At 37.1% G+C, this 23,115-nt stretch overlaps 1 long non-coding RNA gene across 6 annotated transcripts in view; it reads left to right on the forward strand.

The window, feature by feature from the left end:
* Window positions 1-22,145, forward strand: part of LOC121519604 — a 41,185-nt gene extending 19,040 nt beyond the window's left edge. For 2 of the 6 annotated variants that reach the window (XR_005992719.1, XR_005992722.1), the window contains 4 exons: window positions 7,947-8,183; window positions 13,513-13,607; window positions 17,306-21,893; window positions 22,037-22,145. This is a non-coding gene — a long non-coding RNA (uncharacterized LOC121519604). The remainder of the gene's footprint in view (window positions 1-7,946; window positions 8,184-13,512; window positions 13,608-17,305; window positions 21,894-22,036) is intronic. The other 4 variants (XR_005992721.1, XR_005992720.1, XR_005992723.1 and 1 more) reach the window with 4 other exon arrangements.
* Window positions 22,146-23,115: the final 970 nt, after the last annotated feature.

A 23,115-nucleotide genomic window follows, 5' to 3' on the forward strand; every position in this document is an offset into this window, starting at 1 on the left:
ACGTAGCTTTTGTAGTCGACCCAGCATTGGTAGCCTTAGCTACATTAGCTAGGTTAGAGTGTTTTCATTCCTGTAAGCAGACTGTTTCCTTGGATTATGTTTTGTAATAAGGCTTTGTAGGTAAGGTTTTTTTACTTTTTGGATAGCCTAACCTTTACTTTAACCCTTACCCTGACTCAAACCAATTTAATTTTGAAAGTTTTAGCATGTATTTCTGTTCTGCTGGAGGCAGCAACCCACCATACTGGTCTGCGAGGGGACCGTCTGGGGTCTGCAGCCAGACTGTCTTGGTCAAAGCTATGGCATAACTCATGTGGTAGGTCTGCAAAAGGGTAACTATGGGTTGAAACAATGCAGACTGCAAGCCCTGTGATTGGTTCCCTAATTAGAACTGGTCATTGCCAGTCTCCTGAGTAATGTCAACAGGTATCTTGTGTTTACTCTGGTGTGAGAAATGGCAACTATACTTGCCATCTCCTCTGATTTCCTCTCTTTTCATTTCTTTTTGTAATAATTGCAATATAATTATCAGCTTAAACTCCATTATAATACACTGAGTTTTAGACACCATGCTCCACTGCATACAAACTAGCAGGAAATGTGGCATAAAAATCACATGCCAAGTAGCATTTGGGTGGAGTATTGCATACCAAAATGGACATACCAATATTCAAGTATGTGGTGGTCATATAGACAGCCCACTATGGCATAGACTCAGCACAGAAGCATAAACCAGGCTAAAATGTCCTCAGGCCACAAACACACCCATTTCCTGTATTTGTAACCCAACAAGTCTTTTGATAGACAAGCGTACCGGGACATCATCATCGGTTTGAATGAAATAAAGTGCAGGAATATGCTCATGAGACAGAACGACCATTACTGTAATTGGTCCTCTTGTCCTTCACTGGGTCATTTTCTAAACAAAACCAGAGCTCTATGGATTCCTGTTCAGCTGCAGCCTGCACAAAAACAGCCTGATAAAAATCCATTTAATTTCAGACAGTAATTTTCCAAAGAGTTTTGAACCTGGAGCACTTTGGTACAAGTGCTTCAATCTACCATGAACAAAACGAAGCACAGCCACACTTCATGATGAATCAATGCTACCAAAGCTCATGGTGAAATCTATGAATAGTGCAACAAAAAGGACAGAATAATACAGTCATTACATCTCTGATTAAAGAGGCAAATATGAGTCTGGGCTGTCATTGTTTGAATAATTAATAATAATGAGGTTAGTGCTGTTGTATGTGCATGAATCCAACTGCAGTTTCTGCACATGCTAGAGTACTGCTGATCAGATTCTGATCTTCAGTCATCAGAAACTAACAGTTACAACTCCTCTGTCAGTTTCAGCTAATCGGCATTGTAAATGCATTGTTTCTATGCATTCTTTGCGGGTTTTCAGCTAATTTTCTAGTGAGTTTAGTTGAATATTCAGTGTCTTTTTATGTCAGCCCGGATACGAAAATTACGTAAATTAGACTTTTATATATAAGTGATACAAGGATATTTCTGTGTGCTAGTTTTCTTAACTAGAACCAGCACCTGGTGGTTAAATTACTTTCACAAGGTATACAACCACTAGAGAGTGAAAGTGTGCTCGTGGGCCAAGAAGAAGGGTCCACTGTGTTTTATCAAGTCCAGAGTCAACGCTTTCAGCCGTCTGCCAGGAGTTTTTCAAGCACTTCATGCTTCAATCTGCTGAGACACTTTGTTGTGATTCTGAATTCCTTTCCAACATGGCTTTGCACCTTCCCACAGTAAAGCCAAAACTATCAGAAACTGGTTTTCTGACCATGGTTTTACCGTGTCTGATTGGCCAGCTAACTGGTCTGACATGAACCCCATTGAGAATCTCCGAGGAAATGTCAAAAGGAAGATGAGAAACACTATATTATAAATCTTTTTTTAAATTAGGGTTTTGTAATATATTTTGAAAGTTGATTTTTAAGTTTTATGAGCTGTTAGCTGTAATCATCAAGCTTATCATTGTCAACACTTAAGTAACTGCCAATGCCGGCCTCCACTGCAGTGAATGAGCGTGAGTGCTTTCCAGTAAACTCTTTCTTCCATGGAAAATCAATCTTGGCAGACTGATAAGGAGTTCCTGCTCTGAACAGCAGATCTAAAACTGCTGGAAAGAGGAAGTTGGCAGAGTTTTAAAAAGGCCACAGCACACATTTTAACCTATCTATTCTCTCTGATGACAAACAAAAACTCAAACCTAGTTTTTACACCTGCAGAGGGTTCAAAGGTCAGTCTGCAAATGCTCAGTGAGCCTAAAATAGATGACATATTTCCATTATTCACCCTGCAGGGCGAAGAGGTACATGGAGTACATGACGCCCAGAAAAGTAGAACTCAATTATATTTTATTCAGCTTAATGAGAGTGGATGTAGGTTAGTGTTGCTTTCTTTCTCACATTGTTTTATCTGGGTGTGCCACAGTGTCTTGAATTCACCGAAAACTAGTTTGCATGAAATGGGTGACATTAAACAAGCGCATAAAACATGGCTGTCACTCAGACACACACAGGGTTTGTTTGATTGTGTGTTTCAAGTATGCCAGCTCTGTCAGCCATGCATATCTCTTCATTTTTCACTGGAACCTTCTGTTTGCTTTCTCGTTACAGAACAACTGAACCCCTGCAATTTTTTTCCATCATGTGTATGTCATTTTTACCAAAAACAAAAAAAAAAAGATAGAAAATTATGCAGTGTAACAAGTCAGTGCTGCGAGTAATCATCTTGTTGGGTTGAATTAGCTGTGCACAAAGTTATTTTGATGATTCAAGAAGGGATGACAATAAAAAAAGAGAAATGTTTGCCAAAGCTTGACCCACTTTAGGAGTAGTGATGCAAACAGCGACTTACTTTAGCTTTTAGCTAATGTAGCTACACTGGCTCACACAGTAGTTTTGTCTGCTTTAGATTATACTTATGTATGCACGTTACCTGCAGAGCTTTTGTGGCTAACATAGCATTGTTAGCTTTATCTTTAGCCTTAGCTACACTAGCTAGGTTAGAGTGTTATCATGGAGGCCACATTTTTTTCCTGTAAATCAACTGTTTATTAGTCTTATGTTTTATTATATATTTAGGTGAGATTTTAACTTTTTTGATAGCCTAACCTTTACTTTAACCCTTACCCTAACCCGTGCTGAAAATTTAATCCAATTTTATTTTGAAAGTTTTAGCATGTATTTCTGTTCTGCTGGAGGCAACATCTCACCATAGTGGTTTGCAAGGGGAGCGTCTGAGATCCGTGGTCTAGACCAGGGGTCATCAAGTACATTTGCACAAGGGCCAGATTTAGTCTCAACAGAAACTCTGTGAGCCGGACTTTCAAATACACAAAAGTTTAATAAATATTTTGGTCCGACTGAAATATTACTGTAGTAGTATTTGAATTTTCTTTCAAAACACAGGAATTTTTAGGCATTTACCTGTGAGATCTATCCCTATTATCTAAAATGCAGTAGGCCACACGGAGACAGGCCGGTCCACAGAGTTGGCTGGGCCCCTGAAAATCCCAGAGAGTGGGCTCTCACCAATTGTGATTTAGTACCAGTATTAACTCATTTTTGCCACTTTTACCCCATTTTTGATACTTTTTGCCTCTTTAACCAAATGTTTGCCATTCTTTAACCCATTTAAACCACATTTCTTGCACGTTTTATCCCTTTGGTGCCACTCTTTTATCCATTTTTGCCACTTTTCGTCTGTTTTTATCACTTTTTAACCCCCTTTCATTACTATTTTGCACTATTTTTGGGCTACTTTTGTCGTTTGTAACTAATGTTCCATACCTTTTGCCTCTTTTTCCTCTTTTACCAATTTTTGCCACATTTTGACCTCTTTTCACAACACTTTCTGCCAATTTTTTTTCTCTTTGTGCCACTCCACAACTCATTTTGCCACTTATCACCCATTTGTGCTATTCTCTAACCCCTTTTCACCACTTTATCTGGTCATTTTTGCAGCACTTCCGCCAACCTTAATCCTTTTTTAAAATATCTACAAATTATGACAGTGAAATTCTGTAAAAACAACAAATGTAAGTCATTCTAAAATTATTTCAATATTAATTGTGGGACAGATTTAACATCTGCAGACATTTAAAGCCAAAGGATACTCTTAAAACCACAACATCTTCTTTTCCTCCTTTTCTGGATTTAATGATCTTTCAGGGGCTGGACAGGAAGCTTTGGGGGGCCTGATATGGCCCCCGAGCCGCCAGTTGATGATCAGCGGTCTAGACTGTCTTGGTCAAAATCACCGTGTTGTACTTTAAGAAGTAAAAAAAGTAACTATTCATATATATTCAGAATTAATGTCTTATAGCAGTGGTTTCCAACCTGTTCACCTTCAAGAATTTTTTGAAAAGTCCTGCTTCAGCTACTATTTTTAGCCTGTTACCATGCTGACTTAGAGTAAAACAGCACTGTCATTGATTTGACTTCAAAAGTCTGGTTTCAAAACCTTTTGGTGAAGTCACTGAGACTACATCCATGTTTGTGGTGTTGGGTCACAAACCAGTCCAGCCACCCCAGTTACTTAAGTCTGAATCCAGTCCAGATCTCTCCATATGTGCATCATTAGAGATAAATAAGAATGTATGAGAAATATTTTTGTCCTTACAAAATACAAGTGAAAAGAACAGTTTCTACAAGTAGGGAGCTATGCAATCGATCCTTTTCTGGCTTTCATGATGATAAAGTTTCTGTCATTATGTGTGTTTACCTCTGTTAAGGATCAGGGGTGTCATTCTAATTACAGCATTGTCATTAACACTCAATGGGAACAAACTGTGACTAAAAAGAGCATGATTGTATAACAAGTTAACATCAACACTGAGGGAGATTTGCAAAGTTGTCCACAATGTTGGGTTTGAGTTTGCCTATTTGCTTGATTCACTTTCTTAGCTGTCAGATCATTGGTCACTCTGCCACTTCAAAATGTTTTTAATCAGACCTTTATATGTGAACTATGTCTGATACTTTGGTGTCATCTTTAATCTAAAAACCTGTCTCATATTTGCACATTTCTAGAGGTTACTCTACAGCTGCAGTGTGTGCTGTGTAAATCTAACCAATCAAAGAACATATGAGTCAGAGCCAACCTGCATCCTACTCTATAGGATGTCTATACTATGTGCTCCTTTAGGGATTCCCACGCATCACTGTTTGTCTTACAGCTAGACAAACCACTCTTGGAGATCAGGATTGCACTTCTTACAAAGACAAACTGCTTCTTTAGAAATGAAAAAGCTCTATTTTTTTTTTTTTACTTACAGCAAACAGTGATTAACGGTGAAAGAACAGGAGGAGGATATGAGAGCGTCTGGGTGAACTGAGCACTGTCTCTCCAAGATGACTGTGGTATCTGTGGTAGTGAATGGGCTTATTTATAAATCATACAGTCAAAATACTACCATTTACTTGCATTTTTGTTTGAGAAAAAGGACTATGGGAGGAAGTTGTGGTCAAACTTAGTCATTTGATTAAATTGCATTATTTTTTTAACACGTTAAGGTTTCAAGATTTATCACGAGCGTGAACGCTTTAGTGTTAACAGCCCTAATTATAACACATAAGTAGTTTTATAATGCATTATAATGCACCTATCATACTGTATTCACCTGTACCAATTTATAATGCTTCATATCGGTAATTGTGAGTAATTATAATTAATTACAACACCAGTGTCAATTATAAATCATACACATACTTGTGTCTTACTGTGTTGAAATTATACAGTTGGAAGTCAATACAACAAATAGTGGCCCTAAAGAATTTATATTTATTTCTTTATCATACTGACTAAAGCAAACAATGCCTACTTACAATGACATAACCAACTTTTACTGGATTAAATTTCCTCATAACAGGGATTTCATGACTACTTAGAGGCACCTATGACCACTTAGAGTGACTTAACTAGCATCACAATACATTCTAATAATGCTCAGCCTGTTTACAGCGTAGAAAGATGGGATAGAAGGTTGAAACAGAGTGTGTCTGTGAAATACACAAGCATCATCAGCTTGTACAACAAGTTCATGGGTGGCAATGATAGTCTTGATGCACTGATTGCATATTACCGGATCCACATAAGGTCAAAAAAGTACTATCACAGGTTATTTTTCACTTTGTGGATATGGTGTTTGTCAATAGCTGGTTGTTGTATCAGGTTGTTGTGAGTCACTGTGTGTTCCAAGAAAAGCTGCAGGATTTGCTTGCTTTCAGGATATCCATTGGACAGGCACTCTGCATGCAAGGCAAGGATCTGTCAAAGAAGAGGAAGAGGGGGCAGCCTTCACTGGATGTTGAAAGTAAGTTTCAACAGAAGAAACATCAAGATACAGCTAAGGCTAAGGCTATTCCAACACAGTAGGTGCGTTCAGATGGTGTGGGTGTGTGTGTGGCCAGTGGTTGAAAGGGAGTGGCAATGTTGCAAAAGCCCAAAATGTCAGGGCCAGACTGTCTTTAAATGCTCAAAGTGCAATGTTCATCTGTGCCTTAACAAGAACCACAACTGCTTCTGTGAATTCCATGAGTAAAAGCCAAAGGGTCCAATCAGGCCCACTGGATGACTTTTTAAAGTGTGAGAAAAGTGGACAGGGGCTGTTTGTTTGACACTCCTGTTCTAGTTGGTCTGTAGTTGGTGTTTCAGTGTAAATAGTTGTAAACAATTTTGTGGCATCAATAAAATTTTTAACCATCATTGCCTGTTGTCGTTAAATTGCATCATACCTAAATTTATATCTATTTTATGTGCTATAGACAAATTAACAATCTCCACTTAATTTAGCATCAGCTTGAAAGGAAAAACACAAATAATTTTTTATATAATTGTATCACATTCAGGCATCGAGGGGGAACATTAAAAAGGTTAAGTTGACTTTGACTTGTCCACTGAGCTGTCACTGAAATTTTTTTTTTAAATAGTGCACTAAATATGGACCTTGATTAATTGTGATTAACTCGATTAATCTTGACAACCCTAACATAGACTAAAGTCATTTAATCTCTTTTATGAGGAGTTGCCTCCCAAATTCCTTACACTTTCAGGAAAATATGATATTGGCAAGATGAGAACTTACAGTGGTAGGGTCCTTGATTTGAGAAAGTTAACCATAGTAAACTCTTGCAAGCATAAAATTCTTCATACACTGAGCTTGTTATTTTCGGATGCGTTTCTCTCAGATCGGATCGGAAAAAAACGTCACACACTTGAACCTTGCACACTGAGTCCGTTGCGTTTTTATTTGCTTTCACTTCAAAAATTCGTGGAATGTGGCAAACAGTATTTTCCGTCACTCCTTTAAAATCACTCTGGATCCATCCATCCTGAAAGAGATCTTTATACAGCACCCCCTCCCGCTTCACAGCACTGTGCCAAGTTGGACAGATGGAGAGCAACTCTTTAATTGACCTGTGAGGACAAATTTATTCCTTTGTCTGTTATATTTCCATGGTTGATGTCCTCATAATACACAGGCAAATCCCAGTGTTTAAAATGAGTGTTCAGTAAGAGAGAAGGAGAGAGAGGGGAGGGGGCGAGCGGCAAGCGCTGAGCTGAATCATCCATCACCATCTAAATGATTTGGACTCGAGCAAAATTCTAATAAAACCAAACCCCCTGAAAAAAAAATGAAGGACGAAAGTTTTGGCATCAGTGTGCAACCATGATTAGAACAACATGAGCTGAACTTTATTTTAAATGTGCAAAACATTCGTACGAAAGAAACAGACTCAGTGTGCAAAGGCCTTCTCTCTCCTCTAGAGGTCATGTCATGACATTCTTTCATTTTTCAGGTTAAGTTGCTGATATTTGAACCATCAAAGGGTGGTATAATCAGTATGTGGTAAGACAGAAAGCTGCTTTTACTCCTCATTTCTGAGAAGATTGGCCTTTTTTGTGTTTCTGTGTGGCAGGTTCCCTAGCTAATGCCCTGTGAGAAAGAGACACTGCGGTCCAGGGTGGAGTAATCACACTTCTAGGAGTGATTCTCAGCAGGGGGGACCTGGATGTTGTCCATCCATTCTGGACACACCTGAACTCAGCAAGGGAGCCAGCGCCACACCTCGTCTCACCAGGTAGAAAGAGGGAAGTGGACTCCACCGAAAACAGTGGGACTCTAATTCACAGCTTTACTGTTTCTCCGCCCAGAGGTCTGATTCCACGCTCATTAGAGCCTTTACCCTGTGATTGCAAGTGTAGAGTTGACTTCAGTGCATGCAGACTTCTATCATTTTTGCCTTCTCTCTGCTCTCCACCTGCCTTAGAGAGAATTCACAGAAAAAGTCTGTTGATTCACTTTAGTGAGTTAACTTGTTTAGTGGCAGTTAGTCTTGTATCTGAGCCTCTGCCCTCTCAGCGCTCTTTTCTGCAATGACCAAAACCCATTCACTTTAATCAATTACACTCACATTTTTAATAGATGTGCACAGGTTAGTAGAATAAGCCTTGAAACTTTATCTAGTTCACTGTAATTAAACATTTTATGTATGAAATCTGGGTTGACAGTGTGTGCAAATCAGAAATAGAAAACAACACAATGTGGTGAAAACGTGCAACTTTTAACTGTTGATTGGGCTCCCATCCCTCTGAACCAATATACTGACTTACAGTAAAATACTTTCTAACAGCTATTCATGTTCTTTTTTCAGGTATGTTTGTTTTTGTAATTTATGATGGCCAAAAAGATTACACAAAAGCTGTTCACGTCTATGTGTTAGAAAGACACACAGATCTACCTTTAAAATTCAACCAAAAACTAGTTAATTGAATTTCATAATCATTAATCAATATATCAATATATACAAAACTGGGTTTTTCACTTAAACTGGCACTGAAAGGGTTACATTCTTAAGAACTAATCAATATTCAACATTTACAATCAGATATGATCTTGATTTGAAAATTAATGCAAAAAAGTGGAGATTCTTTAAAGTCGTTTGTATTTTTACTGCTATTTTGTATGGTGTCCATTAGGAGTGGGTAAAAATATCGATTAATCGATGCATCGCGATACTTCCTCCCCCAATTCAATATCGAGTCAGCAAATCCTCTGAATCAATTCACCTCCTGGCCAGTGGGGGTCGCTGTGCATGTGATTCGTGTTGTATGGTCAGAGGACGCACTCAACCAAACAACAACTAACCATAACCATGTTATGTGAGGTTTATCACAATTTCCAAGAGGACAGAAATATTAATTAAGTTTACATGCACTTTACTTTTTCAGTGTTTATACAGAACTGTCATGTTTTTTACTTTTGTACTCCATATGCACAATTAAGTTATTATTGTTCAAATTTTTATTTTCAGATGTTTTATTGCTAAAAAATGTGAGGTGACCTACCACATATGTTTACATGGGCATGAAAATAGTTATTAAAAAATTGTCGACAGGTTATTTGTGTATTTCTACTTCTTACTGAATCAACATTGAAGCATTTAAATCAAAATCGAATCGATATCGAATCGAATCGCAACCTAAAGAATCTAAATCAAATTGAATCGAAAGGGTCTGGTGTCCATTTTGGCCACATTCACTAAGTTTAACAATAATGTAAGGGTTAGGGTTGCTTACATATTGAGGGCTGTCAAAATCATTTTCAAAGATATCCGATTTCCTTGCAGTATTTAAAATATAGATGTTTTTGTGTTTTTTACATCACAGACATCAGGGTTTTGCTTGTAAACTGGCATTCAGTGGGTTAAATTCCCCTCATAAAAATAAATTAATATTTGAAATATATGATCAGGTGTGATCTTAATTTTAAAAAATAAGGAAACAAGTTTAAAAAATAATAATGCATATAATTTTGTTGCTCTTTATCTATGCTGCCATTTTTGGTCACAAACACCCTGAGTGTAAACATTTATTTTACACCATTTGAGGGTTGAAATAAGCTACCTGGACAGAGCCTGAGATACTTTCAAGGCATCCTGATTTAGACCAGAGTAAAGCACTAATGCAGTTCTGCAGTTTACAGCTTCAGCCTGGTAAATGACAGGAGAATCTAACATTTACAGCCCAGGCTGTTTCTCTGTGATTGTAACATCAATGAGCATAAATGGCTTGTTTACAATGGGAATCCCATGGGCTTTATACACCTTGATTACAAGCTTTATTCATATTCAAATGTGGCCAGCTTGCAGTAAAAACAGGAGAGGTTTGGAGTTTGTACCGGTGGGATCAGATAAAAAAAATCCTCAAACATCTGATACGACAAGGATTAAAGGAATAAGGAAGGAAATACAACTTTTCTTTTATGGTGATGACACGTTTGTTTATTTGTGAGGCACTTACCAAAGTATAAGTCACAAAGTGCTTCACAAAGGCATGAATACAACAGGAAGGTCTTAAAATCTAAACTAAAATCAAATATTGCAGCTTTGAACATTTTAAAATACCAAGAATTCATTGAAAAAGTATGAAAATGGTGAAAGTAATCAAAAATGTAAAATCAAATCAATCATTTGATCATTTTTATGAAAAACCTTGGTGTGTTTTGGCCCCACACACTCAGCGTTAAGATTTATTTACACAGTTTGATCACTCAGATCAGCAAATTATCATGGTACAGTTCAGTTTATTAGCATAATACGTCCATAGCTTTATAAACACAGACCACTGGCTTTTAAAGTTTCAACCACAGCATAACTGTCAAAACAAAACCCTCTTCAATCACACACACACACACGCACACTGTGAGGCCTTTGCTTGTGATAAGACATCAGAGAGATTTAGTTAATTGCTTCACTGAATTCCTGGCAGAGAGGAAGTGTTTCTATAACTGCCAATCAGATGCCGGGGATCAGATGGCATTGCATTAAAATAAGAGGATCACAGGCAGATGATCGGAGGCCAAAAACAACGACTTTGCTTCCAAAGAAGAACAATGAAAGAGTTTCCCTTACATCCCCCCGGTGTTAGCTCCATGACGTCTGTAGCTGTAAATGGATCAGATCTGCTGCATGTGCAGAACATGCTGGAGCCTTGCTCAAAAAGTGAACATATCATAAAACTGACTGCATAGTAGATGTAAAAAGTCAGTGGGGGTTCTTTTCATGGAAACATTGCTTTTAGTAGAATCATAACGAGTGTCAATGAGGAGTCAAAATCTGTTGTTTTTTCTGAATAAACTCAGAAAGTAACATCTAAAAACGCAGAAACTGAGTTTTTCTATTTAATATGTTTTTAAAATCATAGTTATGAAACCATAAAAAGTGTTTTTGTTCTCACTCACCAATGAGGCCAATATATTTTTGGCAAAACCTGCATAGAAATAAAGCAGAGTGACTCATACATCAAATATCTGTGCTTATAAAGAAACAAGAAGCTACTTGGAGTGAAGAGGTGTTTGTTTTGATAAAGGACTTTTGTGAGGGTGCAGACATTAATCTGTACTAAAATCTGAATATAATGCTGTGAAAAAGTATTTATTTTTTTGTCTCACTTATATTTTCCAGATCATCAAATACATTTTGATATGACAATAATAACCAGAGTAAACACAAAATGCACTTTTTTAAAAATGATTTCATTCATTAATGGAAATGCTAGCCAACCCTACCTAGCCCTGTGTGAACAAGTCTAGGTACCCTAAACCTAATAACTGGCTGTGCCGCCCTTGGCAGCAAAAACTGCGAGCAGGCGTTTTTTGATAACTGGCGATGAGTCTCTCCCATCCCTGTGGAGGAATGTTGGCCCACTCTTGTTTGCAGACATGTTTTAATTCAGCCCCGTTGGAAGGTTTTTCAACATGAATGGTCTGTTTAAGGTTTAAGCATAGAATCTCAAATGGATTGAAGTCTGGACTTTGACAAGGCCACTCCAAAAACTTCATTTCGGTCAGGAACACCAGTCATAAATTTTACTGCTTTATTGCGAAATGGATATAGAGTTTTTCTTGCTGAGAATGCTCCACTCTAAAGATGCAGCCTGAAGCAGCGTGCTTTGACATTCCTGGGAGTGCGTGGCTAGGAACCCCCACATGGATAGATACATTAATGAAAATGCATATTGAATACGATAAAATTAGTTCAAAAGCAGTTAATCCATAACGGCATGAATCTGAATATGAGGGTTCAACAAGAGTTATGTTTTAAAGGAGGAGGCTGGGGTGGAGGAAGTGGCTTTGCCACCAGCAGCAGCAGCAGTGTGGAGCATCAGCATTAATGCAAGTAAGCATTAGTGAAAAGTGCATCATATATCCATGAACGCTGCAGACTGAAATTCATCAGTTATCACTTACCAAAGTGGAGCACAAGGACCGTTGCATCCCAGTATAGGAAAATGTTGTAGAAATAAAGAGGAATTAAACATTAAAAATAAAATAAATAAATAAAATGAAAAATTTAAGAATTATGATTTAAATATGTATAAGCTCTTGTTAGGTATTTTAACCAGTATGAACACATCTTTGTGCAATGATAGGATGGTTGCAAATTATAAAAATAATGTGTCAGAGTTACATGAGGTAGATGGAATTATTTAACATAATTTACATTAATTAGTGCAAATTTGCATATGCGATGAGACATTTTACCAGTCAGTTTTTATAAAAACAATATTTAAGTAAAGTAGTACAGAAAGAGATCAGGATATTTTAGCATTAAACCGGTCTAAGGTACTCGTGAATTAAAGTTCTTTATTCTGACTCTGTGACTTTTGAGTGGTTGCCATGGTGACAGCATACAGTAGAAGTAAACAAACTTTATATCCTTTAAAGTCAGCACTGTGGGGATTTAGGGTGCACCTCGACAAAAGTTGCATGAAAACTTCAGGTTTTTTATGAATAAGGAAAAAGAAATTGAACTACACAAAGTCATGTCCCAAGTCTAAACTGTATCTTTAAAATGTCCAATTGTTGCATCCATATTTAAATCACATTAAAAATGTTGAACAAATGCCCAAAGAAAAAGCTTCATATTGAATGATTATTCCACTGTTTGTATTTTAACACAGTATGATTTGAATTGCAGAGATTGCACCTTTAGACAGCTGAGATTTTACAAACACATGCTTTTCACTAACTCAGCTGTTTAGCTGGTATCACTGCAGATAGAGTTTAGATATTTTTCTGTTATTTGTTTAACTGTAGTGAAGTCACCTGCAGATATTATTCAAAGACTTTGAAGCGCATCAATGCAAGGCCAAACTTGTCCCAGGAAGACAACGGTTTGAACTGGTTCAAACTGGGAGGCTGAGCTGTCACGGACACTGGAAGTACAAGTTCAAACTGCAGCATAGCGCCCTGTTTCTGTGGGTGTGATCAGTGTCCGTGACTCAAGTTTAGGTTGACTCACACTATAGGTGGACTGGTTTAATGCCATTCCTCTTTGGACAGGTATGACTCAATTTAACAGCTGAAACTTTCTTAAAGTTTCATGAAAGTTTCAGACATGTTGGTGCTACGAGTTGCTCTATGACTTGATTGATATGAAAATGTAGGAATTAAATGTGTGTTTTTCTTTGTGTCCGTTATAGCCTGTGAAATTGCATGTTGATGCACCTACTGACAGATCATTGCCTTATGTGCTTGTTACCAGTGTAGGACGGCCAACAAACACTTTAAAACCTGAGTGAGTACAGAGTTCCTGCAAATGCATCAACTTTTTTCAAGCACTATTTCTAGCATCAGTGTTTTATTGATGGTCTTGATAAGAATCACAGCACCAACTTTTAACTGACATTTTAAAGGTGTGTTGCCATCGTTGAGCCTCCTGGGGCTGCCCAGTGGGCTTCTCAGCAGGGGCTACAATACCTGTCCTGCCCCTTTCCTGGGATCCCTCCTACCATAAAATCACAACCGTTATTCATTCATCAAGACAGGCGGCTCAAGTTACCGTCAGGTATTTAGGACAGGAATGTCCTTTAAAAGTATCCAGTAAAAATGACAACAATTAAACCCTCACCTGAGACGTGGATGGAGTTTGGGTGGGATGCAAATACTTTACCACATGTGGCTACACAGCGGGTTAGCAGCAGGGGCAAATATACCTGGACAACACCTTACCCCGTGGTGTTTTCTGCCCATCTCCTCTTATGGTTATTTTACATACTTGCACTAAGATAACTCAGTGAAAACTTAAGAGATCCACAAAATTGATATGCAGGACTTTTAATAGTAACTAAGTCTAACAGCTTACCCCCTTGAGGTCTAAGGCCACTTAAATATTCCCTGTCAAACCAGAGTATTGCTTGTAATCTCCAAAAAATAAGTTTTCTGAAAATCTGCACGGAATTTTAAAACGACACTCATTTACACACCAAAACCCTTGGCTCTAACTGTAAATCGTTTTCTTTGCTCAAAAATGTGTTAACATTAAAATATATATATATATCAAACAACAAAATCCATTAACATCCTCCTCTTTAAGCATGCCCCTCATCCACTGAGCCTTGGATAATGCGTTCGCAGTCACATAATTGTCTGAGTTCATGGCGTTTACTTTCCTTATGATCTAAAGTTCTGCTGTCCGCCTCGATGTTGCCTCTTGCCTCACTCAGATTGTCTGCCATTGTCTTTGTCATTGATCAACTTTAAAAACTTCTTCATCCATGAACTCATGTGAGGGCTAAAAAAGCTAAAACCAAGATATTTGTATCCCTTCCACCTTTCTATGTGCATTTAAGTAAATCACGCTGCACATGTCTTAAAAGGATAAAAAATGCACATCAGGTTGTAAAAGTAGAGGCACACCAGCATCCCATCCAGAATGTCACATCTGGTCTCAGTGGGTTAATTTAACCCTTTAAAGCAGTGTTACTCAACCCTGCTAGACCAAAGAGCCAATTTGTTGAAAAATACCTTTGTAAGAGCCACAGTCTAAGTGGTGTAAAGTGGCGGTAATGGGTTAAAGTGGCAATATTGATAAGTTAAAATGGCAAAATGGTCAAAGTGTGGCAAAAAAATGGATGAAAAGAATATTTAAAAAAAATAGGTATATAGTGCCAAAAATTTGGAGAAAAAGTGGCAAAAATCATCAAAAAATGGTAAAAACATGGCAAAAAATGAGTGGAAAAAAAGGCTAAAATGGGCAAAAGTGGTAAAAAAAAATAGGGAAAAAAGTGCCATCCAATGGCAAAAGGCAGCTTAAATGGGCAAAAAGGGGCAAAATATGCAAATAGCCAAAAGCAGGAAACTGGTGCAAAAGGGGCAAAAAGAAGCGGCAAACCTGGGCTTAAAATGCAATAAAAATTGATAAAACATAGAAAAAAGGGGGAAAAAAGGGAAAAATTGCACATAAAAGGTAATATATGGACAAAAAATAAAGGTTGACAATTAAAGCCAAATGTGCTAGAGTGGGAAACAAACTGATTAATGTAACTTGCAAGGGTCATTTCTGAGGTTAAGGTTGACCTTTTTTGAGGTTTTCCTGGGGAAAAATATTTCAAATGAAAAAATAAAAGAGCCACAAATCATCACAAATGAGCCACATGTGGCTCAAGAGCCACGGGTTGAGCACTGCTGCGATAAAGCCTGATAACTCAAATAACAGCTGGAGAATTCTCATTTGTTACTGAGATATTTTTTGACCCTTTTACTGAAATCCCAAAAATAGTAAAATTGCCATAAAAATCGCCATTATTATTTTTTTGTATGCTGCATTACACGTACCTTTCAATCGATTGTTCAATGGAAAGCATTTTTTTTCTAAAATCCTTATCAGATTGTATTCCAAAGGTTTTTAAGGAAATTATTGATCATGTTGATTGGTCAGAGGTCTCACAAAACCATGTATCAAATGTGGTATAATCAGTTTTAAAGGGTTTTAAGGTGAAATACGTGTGCATGATTTTATTGGAAAAAAACACCCTTAGTGTATTCAATAACTTTGTCTGACTAGGAAACTGATTACAATTTCAATAATATATTTCTGGAGTGAACTAAAAACTGCAATACTTATCTGCTTATACTGTTCTACATTTAAACGTTTGAATCCAACATTACCTTTTTATAGTGCAGAAATATTATGCAGAATTAAACCTAAAATACACTGTCACCATTGCAAATCCTGAAAATACAGCAAATCAAAGCAGAAGTAGATACTTGATTGTATTCTATATAAACTGGCATCTCTGTAAAATCTCCACTGTGCCATGAATGAACTGCCACAGTTTCATTTTTATTGTATTGATCTATACCCAATCCTGACACTAAAACAACAGATTTTAAAAATATTTTGTAAATTAATAATAAAAAATAATTAAAATCACATTAACATAGGCATTCAGGCCCTTAGCGATAACCGCTCATTTCTCTTCATCATTGCTGAGATGTTTCTACTCCTTGATTAGAGTCCATCTGTGGTAAATTAAACTAATTGGACATTATATGGAAAGCCTTTCTATAGAAGGCCTCACAGCTAACAATGCATTTCAGAGCAGAAACCAAGCCATGAGTTCAAAGGAACTGCAGAGCTCAGAGACGGGATTTCTGCTGCACAGGAGGTTCTCAAGAGCACAGTCCATAATTCTCAAAAAAGTTTGGCACAACCAAGACTCTTCCAAGAGCTGGTCGCCCAGCCAAACTGAACAATTGGAGTAGAAGCTCCTAAGTAAGATAGGTCACCAAGAACCCGATGGTCACTCTGACTGAGCTCCAGAGAGTTCCAGAAGGACAACCATCCCTGCAGCCTCCACCGATCCAGGCTTTATGGCAGAGTGGCTAGACAGAAGCCTTAGGTCAGTGCAAAACACATAAAAGCTCTGAATACTTATGTCAATGTGATTAATCCCATTTTTATTTTTAATTAATTTGACTGAATTTGAATGAGTTTTTACCATCAAAAACCTGTTTTTCATCTAGTGTATAGATGGTAGTTGACTAAAATTTTGTGGAACATGCAAGATTTTTGTGGGAAAACACTCTAGTGAGTGTAGTTAAAATTTCAAACGGAACAGTGATATGATATAATGATGCACAGACAGGATATGGTAGATTTGTGCAGAAATTATATTAGAATTTTTAACCTAAAATAGACAATCGGCTTTATTTTGCCCCAGACAGATTCTTTAAATGGCTCAAATATCATTTGAAATAGGATCTCTCTGAGGTCTCCTTAAATGACTGACTGTCCCAGTGTCTCTAAGTTGTGCTGCCACCCCTGAGCCTCCTGGGGCTGCCCAGTGGGCTTCTCATCAGGGGCAACAATACCTGTCCTGCCCCTTTCCTGGGGTCCCTCCAACCATAAAATCACAGTCATCATTTATGGATGGCCTACAGCTCCAGGTACTGATGTTTGTTTTGTTTAAATAAATTGTAAAATTCTGCCAGAACAATAGGAAGGAGATGACTGGAGTGTGATGGTGCCACTTCACCCAACCTGCCAAAGTGTGTCTTCACACCTCGTGTTCCAGCACCTGACCAAACCTTCGCCCTGGGCCATTGGTGCCACACCAAACCATCGACATTCCTTCATGACTTATGAGTGCAGTGGTAAGAGATGGAGATCTAATGTGAAGAGGAAACCCTAATGTCACTTTATGATGCAAGACTCTACATACTAGCATCTTATTATTGTCAAAGTGATACGTGTTTTGGAACATTGCAAACAGGAACATTTGGTGCATTTACATGCAATAAGAAAAAGATAATTATGTTTTTTTAATTCTCTTTGTAAATGTTTATCTGACTCACACCAACAGTATGGTCTGTCCTCTTTGTGAAGTGACTTGAGACCACATTGGTTCTGGAGTGGGGCTATATGAATAAAGACTAATTGAGTCATTGACCTGGAAGTCGAACAGCATAAACGCACAGGAGAGCAGAATTGTACCAGTTGTCTGTCATCATGTGTCACCATTGGCATGAGGGACAGTGTGCATTGTATTAATCCCAAATAGAAATTAAAAAAAAACATACAAAATTAACTTTACTGTTTGACATACAATTGTAAACTGGAAGTCAAAATGGCCTTAATGATTTTATACCATAGCTCCACTTGACCATGCTTGTAAATACACTTATCGTGCTATGCCTCACATTTCTGGGAGCCAATTTCCACCATTTAAATTTTTTAAAAAGGGGGGGAGTGGAGGATTGAGATAAGGTATTTATTAAATATCTAAAATCTTAAGTCAAATCTATGGGATAAAGAGTCCCAACAATGAGATTAAAAGTCAAATTTATAAGATAAAATGTCAATATTATGAGAAAAAAGGTACGATTATGGGAGAAAAAAAGCAATATTATGAGATTAAAGAGTCAAGATTATTAGAAAAATAGAATTTGTGAGATGAAAGTCATAATTATTAGATAAAACATCAAAATTATGATAATTAGCTGAAAATATGAGAAATGAAGTCAATATCATAAAATTTAAAAAATCAAGGTTATAAATCATTTTTTGACACAAAGGTCAAATTGTCATATAAAACGCCATGAACTTAAAATAAAGACTCAAACTTATGTGATAAAAGTCATAACCATGAGATAAAATGTCAAAAATAATAGAAATAGTTGAATTATGACATAAAAAGTCAAATTCATGAAATAAAAGTCAAGATAATTACATAAAAAGTCAATTGTAGGACAAAAAACTCAAACTGTTAGATATAAAAGTCATAATTATGACATAAAAGTCAAATTATGAGAGGGAAAAAAACATAATTATGGAATAAAATCTCTTGAGATCAGTCATAGTTATGACTTTTATCTTTGAGATAAAAGTCATAACTATGAGATAAAATGTCACAAAAAATTAGAAAAAGTCAAATTTTTGATGAAAAAGTCAAATCCATGAAATAAAAACTCAAGATTTTAACATGAAAAGTAAATTTTATGAGAAAAGGTCAAATTGTCAGATAAAGAATTAAAATAATGAGATACAAATTATAATTATGCATCTGAGTATGAGCTATAAGGTCCAAGGTATGAAATAAAAATCAAAATTTTGAGATAAAAAGTCAAATTATGACGGTCATAATTATGAAATAAATCTAAATTATGGAATAAGAGATGTAATTTTGACTTTAATCTTAATTATGGTTTACTATTCAATAATTTTGACTTTTTTATTGTATTTCAGTGTATTATTATGACCTTTTATGACATAGTTTCACTTTTATCTTATAGTTTTTGACTTTTCATTTCATAATTATTACTTACTTTCTCATCATTTCAACTTAAGACTTTTTTTTCATCAATACTTCATTAACTTTAATATTTTTTATTTTCTTTACTAAGAGGTGAAACTGAGCTTCTGTACATATTCAACCAAAACAACAATAAGCACAAAAAAAAAGAATCTGTTTTCACATTGCTTCTTGTCCATGTTTACTTAGAAAAGCTGGTTCATAAGAGTTTTTTTCAGTTGTATCTAACACTTAACAAATCAATACTAATTGGATGGATTCAAAGGTGTCTTCTGCAGTCATAAAAAGCGTGATTGCATGCATGCATGTGTTTGCTGTGGCTTGCACAGGCATGTTGTGGTGTGATGCATTCACGTGCGCCTCTGCGTGAACCCTCCCAGTCTTTAGCAGCCTTCCTTCACCTGATGCTCTACCTGTCTCATGCAGCGGGAGAGGAGTCACACTGAGGAATGCCTGTTGCCATTTAAGCTCCATTACTACCTGCTGCTGCCCTATTCTCCCTGCCCTCTATTGCCTGGGGTTCATATTGGATAAGAGCCGTAAAGCCCCACGTTTCATGGGGCTGGGCCGGGTGTAATTGGAGGGAGGCAGGCCCCTCATTCCCAGCACCGTGGGGGGCTACAATCACAGGCTTGCCCTAGCCTTTGGGCCGCTCCACCAGGAGCTAAAGAGGGTCTAAAGAGGGCACCGCAGGGGACGATATCAAACACCCCCAGAGTCCTGGGATAACAGCAAATAACACTGCAGGAGAGAGAACACACACACCAGCAGCACACAGTCACAGCCACTCTGTCTGTCAGGACTTGTTTATTGCACTGAATAATGCATTGTGCTCTGTAACGCAGCATGCAGAAAAAGGTGTTTTGGTGGGACAGGCATTCGGAAATTAAAGGGTCCCGTCTGAGAAGTTTGTTTATGCTGCTGATTTATGGTTCTGTGGAAGTTAAAAAACAGAGTAAGCAAGAAATCAAGATATTTATAACACAAAACATACCTATTATGTATATTTTAATTAGAACAATGCTAACTTGGTTTTTATGAATGTGAGGCACATTAACACTGTGCATGTTCCTGAATATTAATTTTCACCATCTAATATAAAGTTACTAAACTTTTTCAGCTCAAGACTGAAGTTAGAATTCTCCCCAGGAACCAAACTTCCAAAAAATATATCATTTATCACTAAAAGTGTGTATACTAGAGTAGAACAAACAAATAAAGAATTCTAAGCTGTTTTATTTTAAGTTTTGGACCTGTATAACTCATTTTCTTAGGCTTTTTTTGATGTATTTTGGGCACTGCCACTAATAATAAGATTATTTTGACAAGTGAATTAATCTGTGTACTATTTAATATTTGGTTTAAAAAAAAGAAATACAAAAAGAGTAACCAAATTTGTGAGAAAGCCAGTGAAATTAGTGGAAAAAGTAAACTACAGTATTCGTAGGTGACTCAGGTGACTATTAAACTAAAAAAAAACTTTCTCAAGAAATGTTTCTTTTTTTATTTTGTATGCCGGTTTTGAGCAAACACGATCTCACTTCCTGTACAAATACAAACTGACATCTGCAGGTTCCTTTTTTAGCTTTTATAATAAAAGTCAGTGTACAGGTTTAATAACCCCTGATGAGGCGCTTAGATCTTACAATTTTTTTTGTATCGTAAAATAAATTAAAATTAAAATTGAAAAAAATTAAAAACATAAAATTGTTTGGATTTGATGCTTTTTATTTAATTCATTATTTTTCTTTTTTTAATTTTGAAGCTTTCATTACTGAGCCTATAACCACAGTTCGTACTATGGGGGAGCTACAAGAGAGTTTGCCCCCCCTGGAAGGAGCACAAGCTCACCTGATAGCCTCAAATGAGGCATTTAAGAGGAGCTCTAAAAAGTTGTCATCATTTATTTATTTATTTGAATTTATTTAACAAGGAGAATCTCACTAAGGTCAAGAATCTCATTACAGAGCGCCCTGGCCGAGGCAGCATCACATTTATCAGACTTATAGACATGAAACATAAAAACTATTATAAGCACAAATCAGACAAATCCATGTGACAGAGCAATAAGTCATCAGTTAAAACATCTACAACCCGATCCATCATCCTCCAACACCTGCAATCTGCTTTTTAAAAGAGACCAGCTCTCCCATTCTACTGTAGGAGAGTCCAGGCAGCAGGGGCAGCACCTTTTACCTGTTTCATGGTGGATTTTGGGCACAGATAGCAAAAGTGAATTTTTTTACTGTGTCACAGAGAGAAGACAGTAACTTCCAGAACTTGTCACATTAATCTAATCACACAAGTATGATGGAGATTTAGAATAGGCTTAAAAATAAGGATACGTCAGTGTGTTTGTCTAAAAATGTACTTTTTAGAGGAAACTTAAATAAAATGTCATTTTTTCCTTTCAGAATGCTAACTGTTCAGGATTCCCCATACATAATACACTGTTTTTGTACAGAAAATCCTGCAGATAGGAGGTTTTGCACTTTGGTCATCGATATGTGGTTAAAGAAGGTCATCCAACTCGATCATACATGTGGTGTTTTACTTTGTACATTTTGATTTATTTTGGTAACTTCCGGTTTCCGGAGTCACTCCTGCTGGCCGCTAACTTTTCTTTGTGTTCCCTGAGGCAATCTCCCCTCCCCCTCCCCGGGTGCTGTGGAGAGATCACACCTGCAGCGAGTTCTCATCAAGAGGGACTACTTAAGATCGGCTGCAGCTCTCCACCAGCGCCTGAGTTTTGACTACCTTCCCTCGCGGTAAACCTCTGCTCCAGGCTCACACGTTCTCTCGAGAAACCTTCAGAGAAGTCTTCAGCATTTATTGTTAGATCTCTTGAGTTATTTCCAGTGCTTGTGTTTTGGTGATCTGTTCTAACGTGCCTCCTCCTTTTTTCTTCCAGTGCCTCACTCCCCGCTCACTGCAGCCAGCTCCAGCACTCTCTCTCACTCCGGACTCTTGGACTCTCATTCCCTGATTGTTTACCTGTGCAAATAAAACTGTTAAAACTGCTTCTCCGCCTCCACATCCTGGGTTCTCCACCACAAATCACACAACAATACAGAGTGCAATGATGAGTTAATGAACTTCATGGTAAACAGCATCCAAAGATTTAAGGCATTGAGAAGATGCATGCATGTGCAAAACATCACCATAATCAATCCAGTAGTATAAATATGTCAGTGTTGTTTTGTTGTTCCTTACATAATAAACCAGATTTTTTTTTTAACCATCTGTCCCCATGAATCAACAAAATTCCTGCTGTGGTCATTTATGAGAGGCAGTGCTGCACAGAAATAAGGCCTAGAATTGCATAGGTACCTGAACTTATTCTTGTCTTTGCCCCGTTCTATAGAGAATAAGACACGGGTTGATGAGATTTGCAAATCATTGCATTCTGTTTTTATTTCATTTACACAGCGCCCAAACTATTTTTGGAATTGGAGTTGAATTTAATCATAAAATGGGATCAAAACTAAATGTGTCATTGTCAAATTAGATTAATTCTTGCTCTAAAAATGTTAAATGAATTATCTATTGCAAATACAGGTGTTTTATATGGAATGATTACAGTTTACTTTATGCGGTAACAAATTATAGTGAAAATGTACATTATGAATGAGTAAAAATACAATTTGTTCTGTTATTTAATTTTAAAACAATAGATATTTTTATAAAATAAATATATTTCAATTAAGACCAATTTGTCAAGAAACAAACATGATTTGCAGTTTATAAATTTGTATTTATTAGCAGTTATTAATTTTCTCTCATTGCTGTTATTTATATTTGCCGATATTCTGGGATCCACCTGCCCTTCCACATGTGGAAAGCATCAAGCAGGAACACACACGCTCCTACTCTTCCTGTGCCTACAGGAAAAACCTGAGGCAGGGACAGAAGAAGCAAAAAATCCAGAGCAGAGCAGACATCAGTGACGACAGAATGACACGGGTTAAGTCAGATGTAGCATAGAGGAGG

The sequence above is a fragment of the Cheilinus undulatus genome, linkage group 13 (assembly GCF_018320785.1).
Source record: "Cheilinus undulatus linkage group 13, ASM1832078v1, whole genome shotgun sequence".
Taxonomy (NCBI): Eukaryota; Metazoa; Chordata; class Actinopteri; order Labriformes; family Labridae; genus Cheilinus; species Cheilinus undulatus.